This window comes from Uranotaenia lowii, chromosome 2 (assembly GCF_029784155.1).
Source record: "Uranotaenia lowii strain MFRU-FL chromosome 2, ASM2978415v1, whole genome shotgun sequence".
In the NCBI taxonomy this organism is placed as follows: domain Eukaryota; kingdom Metazoa; phylum Arthropoda; class Insecta; order Diptera; family Culicidae; genus Uranotaenia; species Uranotaenia lowii.
In genome coordinates, this window is record NC_073692.1 from 162215158 (window position 1) to 162233185 (window position 18028).

The following is an 18028-nucleotide window of genomic DNA, read 5'->3' on the forward strand; positions in this document are numbered from 1 at the left end:
ATTAGAAAAACTACGGAGCAAAAACTTTTTGAGCGCATTTGGCTCTTACAGCGTTTTGATTTGCCGTGAAGCAAAAGGTAGCTCGACAAACGAAACGTTTTGCGAGTGTTACAAAATTCGGAAGTTTTTCATTTTAAACATAAAATGGATGGATTCAAATTATTGTTGGGTAAGTTGTTGTAAATTAAATCATGTTTTGAGGTGTAATTAAAAATCAAACTTACCCATACAGAGGCAGCCCAAGCGCTCCTTGGGCGACCATCTGATTCACAGGCAGATACAAGGAATGTCCAGTCCACTGAAATCAATCCTGAAAAACCGCTTTAAGTACAATTAACACACGACGTATTACAGGACAGCTATATAAAAAATCACGTCGAAAAAGTAGCCCAAAAACCTCGCCGTTCAAAAACGGAAACAAACAACCCCGAAACTGTGATCGCAGACCTAAGAAAGCATGATGTTGTCTATTCTCGTGCTGATAAGGGGAATGCCGTCGCGATCATGTACAAACATGATTACGACAATAGGGTCCGGAATATGATTGCAACTGGGCCATATGAGGAATACATGTTTAAAAACGGTAAGCCGAAAGACCCACTTAACATGATGATTGAAGAGCAAACACAGTTAGGCAAAAAGTCGCCCTTTTAATGGGGGACACTAAACTGGAAAAGAAATTCCTCGTTCCGAATTCGAAAGTCGCGTCACATACTGCCTGCCTAAAATTCACAAAAACCCGAAAGCAATGCGCCCCATTTCTTCTAATATATGCACGCCAACGGAAAAAATAGCAGCATAGTTGGTAGAAGAAATAAAAAAGTATCCAGTGAACCACGGGAAGAGCGTTAAAAACTCCGTAGAATTGGTAGAGCACCTCAAAGGATTCAAAGTGCGTCGAGGCGAAATCCTGGCTTCGTTTGACGTTTCTGCACTTTTCCCAAGTGTGCCCATCTTGGACGCCCTCCGTTGTTTACGAAGACATTTGGAACGCCGCCGAGCTCCCCACTACCAAATTGAGGCTTACCTCGCGATTGCTGAAGTATGTATGAAGCAAAACTTCTTCATGTTCAGGGGAAAGTTTTTCAAACAGACCTTCGGTTTAAGTATGGGCAGCAAACTTTCCCCCCTTCTGGCGGAAGTTTTCATGAGTGATTTGGAGAACGATCTAGAAAAAAGAGAAAAGCTGTTCCCACGCGTCTGGTGGCGCTACGTAGATGACATCCTTGTCGTGGTTAAGGAACGTTATCTTACACAGACCCTAGAGCTCCTTAACACTCAGCACAATTAATTTACGGTAGAAAAAGAATCAGACGGAAAACTTCGCTTCCTCGATCTTCTGGTTTCAAGAAAAGCGGACAACAGCATTAAATTTGGAATTTATCGAAAACCAACCTCAACAGACCGATATTTCACAGTTGTGACCATTTTTGGACACAAAAACAAGCCGCTTTTCATTCCATGGCCCATCGGCTATACAATATACCCATGGAAAAAGCTCAGTTTGAAGAAGAAAAATTAAAAATATTCGAAGCAGGTGCCCTTAACGGATACGACAACGATTTTGTACATCAATCTCCTACAAAAACACGCTCGAAAGAAAATTCGAAGAGATGCAACTACTTTAAGACCAGAGAAAGAAGAATCTCAAAGGGTTAGTTAGCCGTTCTACCCCAGACTAATGGAATTAACAAGATCCTTTCTCAACATGGCTTAAAATCAGCATACAAAAGTGGGAACACTCTTAAGGATCGGTTGGTTTCGCTAAAATATAAGATTAGGTAAGAAAGATAAGGTATTTATGAAATACCATGCAAAAATTGCCCGGCCATTTACATTGGCCAAACACTGCGCAAGTTCAAAGTTCGACTAAAAGAACATAGGAACGCAGTAGAAAACCTAAGAATCAACGAATTTAGTGTAGCTTCCCACGCAACAGAACTTGATCACGCCATATATTGGGAAAAAGTTAGGTACAAGAATATGCGTTAGAAAAACCTCACACCCAAACACATGGGAGTCAATGTTCATTAGCACGGCCGAAAAACCGCTAATGAACGAAGACGAGGCGCCGATTACGTCGTCACTCTTCTCCCTTACTAATAGGAAATTGATATAAATTCGACCATCCTTTCGACAAATACTACGACATAGTAGGATGCTGCCACATTTTGATCGGTATTATCAGTGTATCTCTTTCTGTTATATTGAGACTTTTATGGGTGAGAATAAGATAGACTGATAATACCGATCAAAATGTGGCATCGTTGGCTGCAAGTGTTTTTAATTTCTTTGTGTGATCAGTCGGACATCGTCCTGTAGATGGGCAACATCGAGCCCGAAACCGGTCGACAAAAAAGGTAATTTTGAATCCTTTTTCTGTTTTTGTAAGAACGTTAAGTGTCGTGTCCTGTAATACGTCGTGTATTAATTGTGTAATTAAGTTCTTACGTTGGCACAATCCCGTTTAATATGACCGCTTTAAGACCCGGTTTCAGAAGTTTTGAATCGGACACTTAGGCCGAAAAGATCATTATTCCGTTGAGGCATAGGGGATTTATCAGGAACATCATTTGATAACTTCTCTAGAAGTTGGCAGTTACTTAACTTGATGGATGCAACTAGCGCTTCGATGCGGATAAACACAGGGTGTCAGCATCGGTGCTACGCAAGACTGTTTTCTGGAATGCCCGTTCTGAGTGTTTCACACGACGAAAACAGTGGTTGTGTAAAAAATTTAAGTTTGAAACTTCCGCCCCTGGCGGAGAGATCGGTAGAACATAATGACGGTGAGTTTTTTCTTTAAATTTATAGTATTCTGTTTTGCAGCCAATAAAACTCAAAATTTATCTACGCAGCCATGGTTCAGCCGTATTTAGGCATCGACGCCGAAAAGAAAGCTGGAGCAAATCATGACTCAAAATGTTTCGATTGATTCAGCTAGCTCTTCGGGGATTCCACTTGATCGGACTAGCGTCTCTGGACCTTCATCAAAAACGGATTCATATCACAGTATTATTTTGCCATCTTTGCTGACAACTGGCGGTGAATTGTCAAATAATTCCAATTTGTCCTGGCGCCCCTCAGATGATGAAAATGGCGGAACTTTTATCAAGGAAGAAACCAAGCTGGTAGATGATCGTAGTCTTGATGAATATTTTCAAAATTTTAATGAGGTCTCATTACAAATAGAAGATTAAAAATCCTCAGATGAAGATACTGGTAATACTTTTACAGAAGTATTCTTTCATCTCAATGTAACATTTGTTTTCTTTTTTTATAGATGATGTTTTCGTGGATGGAAATATCACAGTGATTCCAGATGTCGATCCACTTTCCGTTTCAAATGATGCTGGACTAAATTTCAAGTTGTCGGGTCCGTTTACTGAAGGTGAGTGTAATGAAACTCTACCCGAACGAAATCGTATTGGTGACTGACGCATAATTAATCGGATTCTTCGGGATAAGGATTGAAATACCCAAGAACGAACGGAACGACGTGCCCAGCTAGGAAAATTGGGACACCTTGCAAATGCAGGCGCCAATGTCATCTTAAATATCCTGACAGCATTAGAGAAAAAAAATTACAACATCTGCTAAGCTTTAAATGATTTGACCTAAACCAGTTCCTGGCGGCTCCCATGAAAGTTTTTAGGTCGAGGCGTATTCGGGTAAACTAAAATATTTTTATAAAACTGCTATTTTGTGTCATCCAAACTTGAATGGTAATTTTAAAAAGATGTTATGATTTGGTCGAATTTCGACCAAGTCGACAAAAATTTGCAGAATATTGCAAAAAATCCAACTGGAAGATATCTGGTAATTTGATTGGCCCAAACTTTTGTAAGACTCAAAATAACTCTTGCTATATGTGACTTATTAATGCTGTTAATATTATTTACAGGACTTGAATTCAAAACGTGTGTAGCCGAAAGTATTACTTGCCAGGAATCAGAGATCGTGTAGTCGTATGCAAAAAATGGATATGAATACATTTGACGTCAAAGGTAGGAAATCGAGACGAATTTCTTCGAAAATTGAAGGAACAGTAAAGGCTACCGAAGACCACAGGGGAAAATGTCTCAGCTGGAAAATTAACGGAAGAACAAAAAAAAACGTATATTGAAAAGCACACAAAATCATTCCCTCTCTATTCAAGCCATTATGGTAGAGAATAAACAAGTAGGCTTTATCTGGCTCCTGACCTCAATATTTCTAGGATGTAAAAAAACGCATCTGAGTCAGTTCTATTCATTCCAATCGAAGTTAGATGAAAATTTGGAAGCTGCAGATCGTGTCTATCAATCAAAGAAGATTGCTGTTTTATCTGCAAAACTAAATTATCCGACAGTTCGAACATTCTCTTCCGATTTACAAAAACAGCTTCCGACTCCGTACTTTACTTGTGGTCAGGCATTTTATTGCAGGCAACTTTATGTCTACAATTTAACAATATTTAATACACACATTGGAAAAAACTCTGGAACCTGTTATTTATGGAATGAAACAATAGCAAAGCGAGGCTCAAACGAAATAGCCTCTTGTCTTACCAAAGACTTTATTGAAATGCCAACATCAGTTAGCCATGTCATTATGTATAGCGATCGATGCGCGGGGCAAAATAAAAACAAAAACGTGGTGTTAACTATTTGCAACTTTATAAAACGGTGTAAGGGCGATAGACGACCGATGCGTTTGGAACACAAATTTTTGGTTACTGGACACTCCCATATGCAGGTCGATACTATCCATGGCGCTATCGAACGTTGTAAAAGAAAATTGACGGTTAACATCGAGGTGCCGAAGGACTGGGCGGTCATGATAGCCTCTCTCCAACGATCAACCCCACTAAATGTTGTGCAAATGGAATTGGACGATTTTAAGAATTTCAGCATTCTTGAAACAACACGGTACCAGATTCCAAAAAACGACACTTCTGATGAAAAATTCGATTTGCTGATAAAATGATATTTTCATACAACACCGATCACTCTCATGCTGTAAGCTTTGAATATGATATCGGTGAAGATTGCTTTCGTGAAATGTTTGATATCAGGGAATATAATACGGATAATTCAACAACGATATCAATCCCGGCTATAAATACCGAGCGTATAAAATTGAGTGAAGCAAAATCTGAGGACTTAAGGAAACTGATGAGGTATGTTCAAAAGACTTTAATATTGAAAAGGACTTTATGAAGAGATTAATCACCGTAATTTATGTTTTTTACTTTTAATTTATCGGCCCTATCAGTGAAAAATGATGTCCTTTTTAGAAGGGACATCTAAAGATATAATTTTTTTTTATAGATGGATAGAAGGTTAGATGAATTGAAAGGTGGTGAAAATGAGCGGGTAGAATTTTTTTAGAAGCATTATCATTACATATCAAATTTTTGTTCCTCACGGGCCAACTACTATGAAGTGGTAGATAGAGATAGATCTACCACCACATAAGATTCCCGCTTGTAGGGCGAACCACGCTTGGCCTACTTAGAGCAAGTTCACTGGTGTTGGGAAAAAGTGGTAGAAATTTGGACACTTACGGCACATTTTGAAAAATTTGCCATGCTAAAACATTTTCAAAATCTGTGGCCTTGTAGTTTTTTTTTACAACACGTGTTGTATTTTCGCATGCTGTGATGCAAAAATAGCAATATTTCTATCACATACGGCTGAAATAGAAACAGTGTTGGAAAAAAAAATACAACGCCCCAAGATCTTGAAAACATTTTTGCATGGTAAAATTTTCAAAATGTCAAAATTTCTACCACTTTTTCCCAACACAAGTAAACTTGCTCTAATGTGTGGTGGTAGATGCAACAACAAGAACATCACTTTTCACCGATAAGGCCGATAAATTAAAAGTAACAAATATTAAAAAAAAAAACTTCTGCAAAAAGTTGCTCCACTGCTCCGTAAACGAAAGCAACGTGCTGATGAGAACGAGGAACTAGAAGTCGATAATTTTGACAATGATTTGGATACCCTTGGTGATATCGTAGAGCACCTTAGAATCTCGCGATTTGTTTTCTTCTTATAATGAGACAATTTTACGATCTTCAAAACGACCTTTGCGACAAAAACTAAATTCAATTGGTCGTAAGTACGTGTTCATTGTTATAATCTAAACTATACTCGTATAGAATATACTAGCCTATTCTTAATCTTTTATTTTATAAATTTTGAGATTATTCTGGACAAAATTCACAAAATAAAAATTTTAAACATGATTTGATTCAATTTTGACAACTTTTTCTCTGGTTCTTATGACGCACACAGATGTAAACCCAAGCAACCAAAAGTCTCGTTAAAAAGGTCGAACACAGCTTAATCAGCATAATAAATGTGCTGAAGTTCGTTTTATTCAAAATTTAAGTTCTTATCGAAACTTTGGAGTTCCATTACAGATTTGAACGGCCTTCTATTCAGCCCACAAGTAAACGTCTAATCAGCAAAAACAAAAAAATAATTCTCCTTTCTTCTCTAACTTTGATTACAAACCACCCCATGTGGTGCTGCCGGTTTCTCGGCATCCATCTGTATTCCTCCCATCACCTCCCTCAATTGATCTTACTTAATCGCATTGTTTTTAACTTTGTTCGATACATGCCAGCCCGCACGCCAGTTCTGCTACACAATTATTTGATTCGCTTACTCAAGCAATCAAACAACCTAATGGAAAAAAATGTCCTGGTACCAGATTTGAACCCGATCCTCCGAGATGATAGCCAAACAAGCTGCCACGACGTCACACCTAGATGTTGCCTTACCGGTAGCTGAAATTCGAAATGGTTATAAGCTTCCTAGAATACTCGCAAGGGTAGCCAGCGGCCAGCATGAAAGACACATGTTGATTATAACTTAGAAACTTTACGAAACGGCGTATAAATCAATCATCCGTAAAAATAATATCGGTTTAAAAAAAATGGAATTCCATGTTTATAACTGTTAAGCATAACATTATACTAATTTTTGAGTTTATCTTGATATTTAATTAATGAATTGCTTCAACTGACTTTCAATGTGTGATGAATTCGTGGTAAGTAAATACAGTAGAACGAAATTTTATAAAATCAAAATATTACTCTTTTCAAAACAATCATTTGCGAGTTAGCTTTTAGTTGTTCTGAGTTGAAGTTTCAATATAAATTATACATATCAACAATTTCCAAACTCCAAAAAATGATTTATTTATTACATGCCCTTTTCATATTCATAAAATGGCGGACATATCTCAAAAAAGCTATTTAAGGTACTTTTTGGAACTTCGAGTCCATAGGAGGCTATTTAAGACCCAATTTTTAACTTTTATTATGAATGATGCGATTGACAAGTGACAAAAAAGGCTATTTGAGAAACTTCTTGGAACTTGAAGTTCACACAGGTCTATTCGAGACCTAATTTGTAACTTTTATACTGTGTGGGTGCGACTGACATGTCACAAAAAAGGCTATTTGAGGAAATTTGAGAGTTTTTCCTTCGAATTTTAAGTGGAAAAAGCTCATTATTGATTGCTAGTTACAAAAAATCTGTCCAAAACTGATGTTAACTTTATATATCAGAAACGAAGTAGGCAATGCCTTGTGCGAGCCGCACACCTTTTTTCTTCTTCCCCAAAAGTTTTGTTAAAATTAAGTATTAGTTACAAAAATTAAAGTTAAACGACGAAGAAGTGCAACCACTACTACGGTTTATCATTGGATCGATTTCCAGAAGGCCAAGGATTTTTTTTCTTCAATAAAATGGATAAGGAATTTCATTAAGTGTTCCTTCCCGGAAAAATGTAGTGTTCTCGGCTGATGGCTGCTGGTGATCGGAGTTAAAAAAATTCGAAGGACTTATGTGTGTTTTTTTTTGCTGATAAAGAGACAACAATTTCTTATAAAAGTGTAATCTGTTTCGGTTATTAACACTTATTGAGAAAGCGAATTTAAAAAGTTCTATCAAGTCTTTTTTTTATGTTCTTTTGGTCGAGTTCGGCCAAGATTCTGCTGTCACGTTATCGGCCAACCCTCCAAAAGGTGTTTTAAAAGGAGGAATGGTGACATCTGAAAGTGACGGAAATGTGTTGCAAATAGTTTCTTCGACAAAATTTGTTACAAGTCAGTGATAAGTTAAGTGTCCATAAATTGGCCCCAACACCCAGAGCTCAAATTTTTTCTGGTTGTAACATGTGAGCTATTGTTCATACGCTAAGTTTTCCGTGGCTTTCTAAGATTGCTGATATTTAAGAAGAATATGGAAAATAAAGGTTCTGTGAAAGTAATGACATTTTGACAAGGACCTGAGAAGAACTGATAAAGATTTTTAGTAATAACGATTGTGATAAACAGTTTTCTGCAGGAAACAACCAACATAAAAAATCTTGCTTGCTGTAAAATTGGATTACCTGGTTGAATTGGCGTCAAACTTTGGAAGTTTCGGGTGAGATCAATCCATTTTATTTTCCTTATTTAAACTTTACAAATGCATTGACATTTTGTAATTTATTTAATCATAAGAAGCGTTTGGCAGGGAACTGATCCCTACCTCGTTCCTGTATCTTTTGCGTTTTCATCACATGGTTGGCCTAGCGGTGTAGTATCTGCAATGCATGAACCATCTATCAGGCACTATGTTGAAAAAAAAAAATAGGAACGTAAGTTTTTCATTTTCCAGGATGCATTCAAGTTTTGGCCGTGTTGGTGTAAGAGGAAGAAGAAGAATGGAAAGCCAGTAACTTTGACCAACATTACTTACTCACGAACTCGGCCGAACTCTTAAGGTTATAACATACTGAAAAAGGCATTATTTTGGATATTTTGTAGTATATCTCCTTTCTTAGTTGAAATATGTATTTGAGAAAATTTCTGAATTTTATCAATAAATAAAAGTAAAAACGGTGAAAAAATGTTATTACCGAATAACCGGGATCCAGTGATAATGTGGCCACCAGTTTTCAGACAAAATCAGAAGTTTCGTGTTCTAAAAAAGGGAGAACATTTGAGGAAAAATAGATAAAAAAGGTTGTTGGAAGAAACACGTGCAGGGTGCAGAAGTTCGAGACTTTCGTTGATTTAAATCTCGTCGTAAACTTCCAACTCGTAAACCAGTAAAGATTCTGTCTATTTATGTGTAATTTGTGTTGAAGGGTGCTGTTAAAGTGAGGGGGTTGGAAAATGATCATTGTGAAATGGGGGAATTGAGGATGATGAGAATATAACTATTTGCCAGCCATTGTGAAATTAATAAATTTTGATTGGCATAGGTGCGCGATGTTTTAAAAACTAGCACCAGGCAATCTAAAGTGGTGTAGAAGTAAGAGGGGAAGGAAAAAGGTTTTTGGTGAGTAGGGAGTGAAACGTAACAGGTTCGTTTTTACTGGAGACGGAACAAGTGGAAATAGAAATAGAAAAAGGAAGAAAATATTGTCTAGAAAAGTTTAAAAGTGCGGTAACTGAGAGGGAGTGAAAAAGAAAAGAGTTCCTTTGCTGTCTCGGCTGTGCTGATTGCTGAATTCGAGCTGGCCGAAAACCCTGGCTGTTGGTTTCGCTCGGATTGCTTCGATTGAATTTCCTGAGATTTCGTGTGCTAAGTTTATTCTTTCTGTTTCTAATTCAATTCAATTCATGTTTGAAGTATGACCCTTACCATGGAGGGGCCAGGGCAGTGGCTTTTTTTTCTCATTATGTACCATAGAGACAGATTGGTGTCCTAGCTACACACATTGAGGCATATTTTTCTTCTTTGGCACGTTCTAAAATGCTTCGTGTTGTTGCATCTTTGTCCCGCGCTATGGTGCTGCATATGAATGCTCGCTTTTTCACTATTTCGAAGTAATAACGACTTTTATGCCTAAATTTTCTCAGAATCTTCTGAAAGAGTGAGGAAGGGGCAAATATAGTTCAAAGAGTTGTACTATTTGTACTTTGCAGATAGCGAAGTTCAATGCAGGATCACCTAGTGCAATTTCTGCACGTTGTAAGGAAAATTAACACGTTTTAACACGTTGTAAGGAAAAATTTAACTAGTTCAACTTTGAATAATCAACGTCAACATCTTAACCTTGTACTCATATAAATGAAGTGCTCATATAAAAATTTATCATCTGAATATACTTTTAGTATAGAAATTTTCTCAACAGAATTCCCTTAAATATTATATTGGTAGTTTGAACCGCATTTGACGTTGTATAATGTGCTATTTGTTTTTATCATTAAATTATTGTGGAAGAAGTTTTTCTGGGAGAAGGGGGCTTGGGAACACTAATCATGATTTTTTTGTTCTTCTAATGTTTCTTTTCAAGAGCGAGCAAAGGCGCTATATCCTAGGTCAATGACCAGAAATGACAGTGCATCGAAATCCTAAACTCCAAATTTTTTACTATTATATGCTATTCACTATAATATTTAAATTGTAGTTTAAAAATAATAATGGTTAGAAGAAAAAAATAAGGGAATTGAAAGAAAATTTTACCTTACAATGGGGTTTTCGATTTCTGTGCAGAAAAACATCATTTCCATCCATAGAAGGACGAATCCCCCCGGCCATCATCAAGGAGCACATAAAATTTAGCATATGTGCTTCCAACGTTAAAATCTTAGTTATAGCTATGGAAACGTATGGTACTGTTGTCCACGTTTCTTCCTCTCTGTGTTCCAGTTGTCTCTGCGTTCAATACTGCACAGTGGGCCCGGCCATGTTAAAATGAGTAGTAAATGTACTTTTACTACTCACCGGGATGCTGACAAGATCTGGCTGTGTATGTATCATAAGCATAAGCATTTCTTAGTTGAAATATGTATTTGACATGTTCCACAAATTTGTGTGTCTCAACAATTTGAACAACTTTCTAAAATATACCAATTTTGGATTTTTGGTTTTATCACCGCTCATGTTTATACTTCGAAGTTATCGACGTTTTTCGCCGAAAAACGTCGATAACTTCGAAGTATATACCAGGTTTATAAATCATATACTAAGAAAGATATTAAATAAAAACACAAAATTATTCGTATGACAGACCCCGTTTTAAAATGCGAGTAACTTTTATGATTTTCATGCGAATTTTTTTCTCAAGAATTTGATAGATCATAAATAAATATGATAATGTAGTGAAAACATCTTTTGTCTACTGGTTACCGTTTGTCCGCAAATAATTTTGATCGCTTTCTAGGTACATTTACCCCTGTGTGCGACGTTTCGAAATTAAATACGGATTCTGCTATTAATGACATAAAAATTTAACTTTTATGTCCTTGCAAGTAATACCTCTAAGTGCCTCTAATAATTTTGATTCAAAAAAACGGAATTCTAGATAATTTTGTTCAATTTTATGAATAGAACTCAAAGATGTACAAAATGACGTTTGCGCCAAATAAGACAACCGTTACGTCGTATGTACAAGTTAACTGGTTAATAGCATGCTTATTAGGGTGTCCCAAAATTGCATAACTTCTGGGAATCTGGGGGCTCAACCTCCAAATGGTAGATTAGGATGTGCAGAACAAACTTTTGTATGGGGCCGACTAAAAAAAATCATGTTTAGAGGTTCCGCAAGCGCGATTTTTGAAAAAAGTCCACTTTCAAAAGATTTGATTCTGAATAAATTCTGGATCCAAAAATTTACATAAAATTTATATATTTTATATTTTTTAAATTTTGTTTGAGTTAAATACTACACGTAAAAAATGAAAAATAAATCGAATTTGTATCAAAGTGTAAAACAAGCAAGCTATTTCCAAGAAAAAAAATTTTTTGGTCCAAAAATCTTGTATTCAACTGACCAAAATGTGTACCAAGCGTAAAATATTTTTGATACCAATACCATCAAAAGATGCGCATTTTTGTGCACTTAAACTTTGCTGAACAAAACATGTTGTTTGTATCATCGTGTGAAGAGCTATTCACAGTTTAATCCTCAATGAAAATCAAAATTTAGGATATTTTTTATTAAATTTATCAAATTTGTCTTAATAAATACCTACTTTAAAATCAAAACACTTGCAAAAAAAAGACTTTGATGGTTTAAAGGAGTCATCAAAAGGCCAAATGCCAAATTTGGGCGGAATCGGACAACAGGAAGGGGTTGCACTGAATCTCAAGTGTGAAAGGGATTCTGAGACATAGTGTTCTTAAGATGCATAAAAAACTGGTTTTTCTTCGTAATTTTTTTTCTTACAAATGGATTGCTTGATTATGTAGATTTTATTAAAATTTCAAACAAAACTAACATTTCACCTGAAGACTGCAACTCGATTGGACTTAAAACAAAAAAGTTATGGCTGTTCAAAGATTGTATTTTTGTGACAAATTGTCGTTTAACACACAATGAGTACATTTTACTCATTACGTTTTACAGGATAATTTGTAACCAAAATTCAATCTTTGAACAGCCATAACTTTTTTGTTTTAAGTCCAATCGAGTTGCAGTCTTCAGGTGAAATGTTAGTCTTAATTGAAATTTTAATAAAACCTACATAATCAAGCAATCCATTGGTAAGGAAAAAAATGTATGATGAAAAACCAGTTGTTTATGCTTCTTTAGAACACTATGTCTCAGAATCCCTTTTACACTTGAGATTCAGTGCAGTACAAATTTTCAAAAATCAGTCAAAAACGTAAATATATTGCGGAAAAAATCATTCATTTGACGAGTGCGAGTGCGGGGGGGGGGGGGGGGGGGGGTCTTGTGTGCAGTTTCAAATGAGACTTTAATATTTGCTGCACACCAGACCCGTTCGATGGACATGTCCATGGCCATGGGTGAGAATTAAAAATTAGTTAGAAATTTTAACAATACCAAAAAAAAGGACAATAAATAGGCAAATTGATTTCTAAAAGCCAATTCAAACCCATAGTCATCACACCAACTCGAAAAAAAAGATGCTGATACGGATCAAAATAAATCAGAATCAAAATTTTAAATCAATTTTATTTCCGGTTAGGCATTAACAAATCATTCGAAATGTTGATTCTTATTCTGAACAAAAAAAAATCAAGCAAGTATATTCAAAACATCAGAAACGGAATGCGAATTAAAAATTGGAATAAAGCCAGAATTTGAAGCTTCTGACATAACAATCCGTGCACAGAAGAAGAATTGATCAAATATAGCACCAAATTTGATAACAAATTAAACTAGAACTCTTACAAAAAAATCCGATCAGGTCAGAATCATTGATAATAATGTAAATTATCAACCATATTCATTTACATTTCTTTTCTTCAATTTCAATTGTAGTTTTGGTTGAAAAATTCAATCACAATTTGAAAAGTGAATTATCGATTAGGAAAATATATCAATTTTGAACTTTAGAGAATTTATTCGAAATTAGCAGATGATTAATTTAAAAATGAAAATAATTAATTCTATCAAGTTATCAAGTTATTAAGTTATCAAAGATAAAATCCTTAATAAATATTCAAATTCTACCAGTGATCATTATTAAAGGCAAGAAAAGTTAATTTTAGATTGTGTTCGTAGTTATAACTTTATGTATTTAAAATACAACAACAATCCATCATCACTGACAAAGTACAATTTGGGAAATGGAAGAGTTCTTGAATGATCAAACACGAAACTGTTCCTTTTTATTTATTTATTTATTTATTTATTTATTTATTTGTTTACCTATTTGTTTAGCCATGAGGAATGAATTGATGGCATGTGATTAAAATGCTTCTTATAAAATTCTACTCTTTCATTTTCAATATCCAAACATCTATTTGAAAAGAATTTTCATAATGTTGAATTGTTCTTAGTTATGTTCTTTTAATTTTTATCGATAAGGTCGATAAATGAAATTAACAAACAAAAACACGGTGTTGAACTCTTCATAAATTTAAATATAATATGAAGATGAAAAAGATTAGTTGGTTTTTCCTAATAAAAACGTCTTACCAAAATAATGCAAGAGATAGCGTTTTTTTTTATTTTTTATGATAGTTTAATGGCATTGCGGTGAACTTTTTACTACGAAAATTTTTGATAGAAGAATTACAGATTGAAGAGACTTTTTGTCCGATTGGGAAGCACGTGCTTTGCCAATCCATCGGGTGAACGTAATTGCGCCTCTTGCTATTACTTCTCTCAGCCATTCAATTCATGCGGGACAAAGGGTCTAGAACGCACCTTTGAAGCTTTCCATAAAAATATGCTCTCAGCTCACTTTCAACATCTTTCAATTTTCTTTTATTAAGAATCTGCTTTGTCTCTCCGTCATTTAATTTCAATCTGTAATTCTTCTATCAATTTTCGTAGTAAAAAGTTCACCGCAATACCATTAAACTATCATATAAAAATAATAATCAACGGTGACTAACCGTTAAAAAGAGATAGCATTTTGGTGTTGTACGATCAATAGCTTATAGTGTAAATCAATTATTAGGTGTAACAATTTCATAGCGTGAGAGATAAATATTCAAATAAATTTTGGTTTCACTGGTAGGCTGACGGCGCAGCAATGAGCCGTTATCGGAAAGAGAAAAATAACGGCGAGAGGAAAAGAGAAATCAATGTTTTAATGATTGATTTAGTAGATTTTGATGCGCTGAACTCGAATCTTCAACTAGATTTTGTTTATCACTTCTCGTTTTGGTGATATGGAGTTTTGATAAGAATCAGTTTTGGGTGAAATCAATCATTGAAAACTGATGTACTTACAAGTGAACATGAAAAAAACTGGTTCTGAACTTGTTTATTATGCATTATTCAATTAAGGAATACTACTTTCATGATGAGGAATGATCTAAAAAAAGTCTACAGTGTTTAAAAATTCTTTAAAAAAAAACAAGAATTTCTTACATTACTGAAGAAAGTTTTAGAAAACAAAGATTTTATTTCATTTAAAAATTTTGCTGAAGTCTGAAAAACGATTTGGTTTCTGCTATGAGAAAAATCTTAAATTCTATGTAGTCATTACTTCTCTAAAATTCGTTAAAAGTCTATTATTTTCGAAATTGGGAATAGTAAATAAACAGAAAACTTTAATAAAAAAAAATTTCACAGAAGTCAAAATTACATGCGTTCTTGCGGAAAGAAATGTGATATGAACCGTTATTTTGAATTTTATTTGTAATGTTTAAAAGTTTTGTCAGACAGTGCAGAATTTTCTTGAATAATTTTTAAATTATTTAATATTTAAATTATTTTTATCTGAAAAAGTGTTAATCCTGTGGCCATGTGAATTTATAAAAACCCCTTTGAACCTGGAGTTGAACATTTAGATAAAAAATAGAGGCTGAAGTTGGTTTCTTGAAAAATATTTCATATCAGCATAAAATTTGTAATGATTCAAACAATTTTTTTATCTTAGTGATTAATCATCAAAGTAATGGATGAATTCGATTGAATATACTACTAAAAAAACAATATTTCACGAACATGATGCACACTGCTTCTCCTCTTCCCTTCCAATTTCATTTTAAATTAAGAAGTTTAACTGCTCTTTTTGATATCCTTTTAAACAGCTTATACATCCTTTTATAAAACAATGTACGAATCTTTAATATTCACTGCGAACAATTGCTGACAAAAAGATAATTTCCGTCATTTGTATATTGCGCAGTTTAAAAATTATCAATTTAAGAACTCTTTAAAGAATCTTCCGATATAAATGTAATTTACAAATGAAAAAATAAACACATGTGAAAAAATCAATTTATTTGAGAATGTGTTAAGAATTGCTATGAATTTAAAACTGAATGTTTTATTATTTTTCTAAAGTATTTTGCTGAATCGTGATTCGAAAAGCTAATTAATATAAACTCTTGTTTCGATTCTTCAATTTCTAAATATAAATTTAATTCTAAAACAAAATTATTAAAATCAAATTCTTAGGTATGCAGCTTTTGGAACTTCATTTTTATTTGTTTTCTCTTAAATTTCAAGCTCTCATAGATTTTAAAATTTATTGGAACTGAATCGAAAGATATAGTTACAAATTTGAAACAAATGATTTAGTATATCAGTAAAAAAATTGTATTTTTGCTTCATGCATTCAATATTTTCAAACATAATGTATAATTTGAAATGAAAAAGATTAATAAAGGATTCATTTCTTATAGCTAATAATATTTTTCAACGAAAAGTACTTGATCCCGAAGAAATAGGCGAGTTATGACGGGATATTATTATCACTGGTTTTATCTCATCTTAATACATAGGCAAGTTTTTGGAGCCTTTTTTTAATCTGTTCTTGGAGGTATGTATATTCCTGAACTCAATTTTTATCAGGTTAGTTCATCACCTCACCATCACCAATTTCGAATTAAACACTGTAAATGCCTTAATAAAAGTAATTTGGTGAAAATTGTTACAGCTGTTTTAGTTCATAGGACCGAATTTTTTTTCCAATTTTAAGAATTTAAGAAATTAATAAATTATATTATTTAACAATCACCCCCACGGAGTGGAAAATTTTGAAAATACCAAAGAACACTCACTAGGAAATGTTCGAACTTTTCATAGAAATTCCAGCGTTTGCGAGTATTTTGTAACGGTTTTTTGCTGCTTGGGGGGGGTGATCACCCCGATCACCCCCCCCATAGGACCGCGCCTGCTTAGAGATGAATGAATGATTTGATTGAAAATTACAATGCTCATTATTTTTAACTTAAGTATGACCCGTTTCTTATAATAGATCGACGAAAAATGCTCTTAATTTATACTACTCAACCTTTTCCTGGAAGCTCTGGAAGTGGATTTTAATTTGAAACTTTTTGTTATTGAATTGAGATTTATTTTATTCTTAAACTGATTTCAAGTTTGAATTCTAATTTTAAAATCATGTTCCATATTCTAATGCTCATTCCGAAGAATGAAAAATCTTTATTGTTTCTTTAATTTTGCCGACAAATGCTATTTAATAGTTTAATGTAATTTGTAATTGGATCATTCCTTCAAAACTAAATTGAGACTTTTCTCTTCAATACTCAAGTTTGGTTTATTAAAACTGACATGATTTAAGTTTAAGAATATTTATCAGAACCAATTTAAATATGTTTTCGGAATTGATTTGTGTTGATTTGTTCAAGGTTATGTTCAGAACAGTTGTATAGGTAAGAAGCTTTCTATTTAGCATCTTCAAGCAAACGTAAGGAATAAGTTCCTCAGTAGGTGGTATATTATCGCATAACTACTCTCAGCTAATTTCTCGAGAGCCTTTGTGGTCTAGTGGATAAGCTGGTGCGAGTCTGGTTTCAATGTGCCAGGCTGGGTTCGATTCCCGGTATCGGCGAGAAAAGTTTTGGGTTCGAATCCCATAAGTGGCCGACAGGTAAGATGGGTTTCCTCTTATAACTGATTATATACACGGATGCCGGAATACCTCTAAGCAGTGTTCAAAATTTTCCCAGTCAAAGCTCTATCTTCACTCAACTGACAGCATCCTCTCTGTCAAAGTCAATGCTTTGAAATAGCTTTCATATTTGTATCTTTCAAAGTAAAGGAGCTTTCTACCGTATTCATTTCCTGTCAAAATGCTTTCAAATTCATTTGAAAGCCGGTCCAGTCATATTCAATTGAAAATGATTGATGTTTTTGTTCATGAATATTTTCGTAGGTCTTTGATGAAAATTTTCTCTTCCTGAATATTTCTTTCTCTCCTTTTCTTTCATATTCAGAATGAATAGGCACTACGAGATGTTTTATATGATAGCTGTAATCGAAATCGCATAGTCCGTCGCCTACTGAAGACATAGTTTGAAGATCATTATTTTTCAAAACAAAAAATAACCAAAAAATTTTTTATTGTTTTTTTGTTTATATTTTGAATTTCTATGAAATATAACTAGAATTGGAAAGATAAACGTATGTGTATACCAAAACAATCCCATATTCCAAGATAATCACTGAAAGTAACTCACATCAATACAATCTTGTGTGCTATCAAATTTGCATACACCGCATCATATCCTTTACACCGCTGCAAGCAGTAATGTTTGTTGTTGTTGCTGTATTCAAGCGTTCCTTGGCGCTCTTTCATTCCTTCATGACTGAAAATGTCTGCCTTTCAAATGAATATGAATATGAACAGCGCACA

At 34.3% G+C, this 18028-nt stretch overlaps 1 protein-coding gene across 1 annotated transcript in view; it reads left to right on the plus strand.

Annotated features, from left to right (window-relative positions):
• Positions 1–18028, plus strand: part of LOC129743053 (transcription factor E2F5) — a 128139-nt gene that overhangs the window by 29973 nt on the left and 80138 nt on the right. The window lies entirely within an intron of this gene.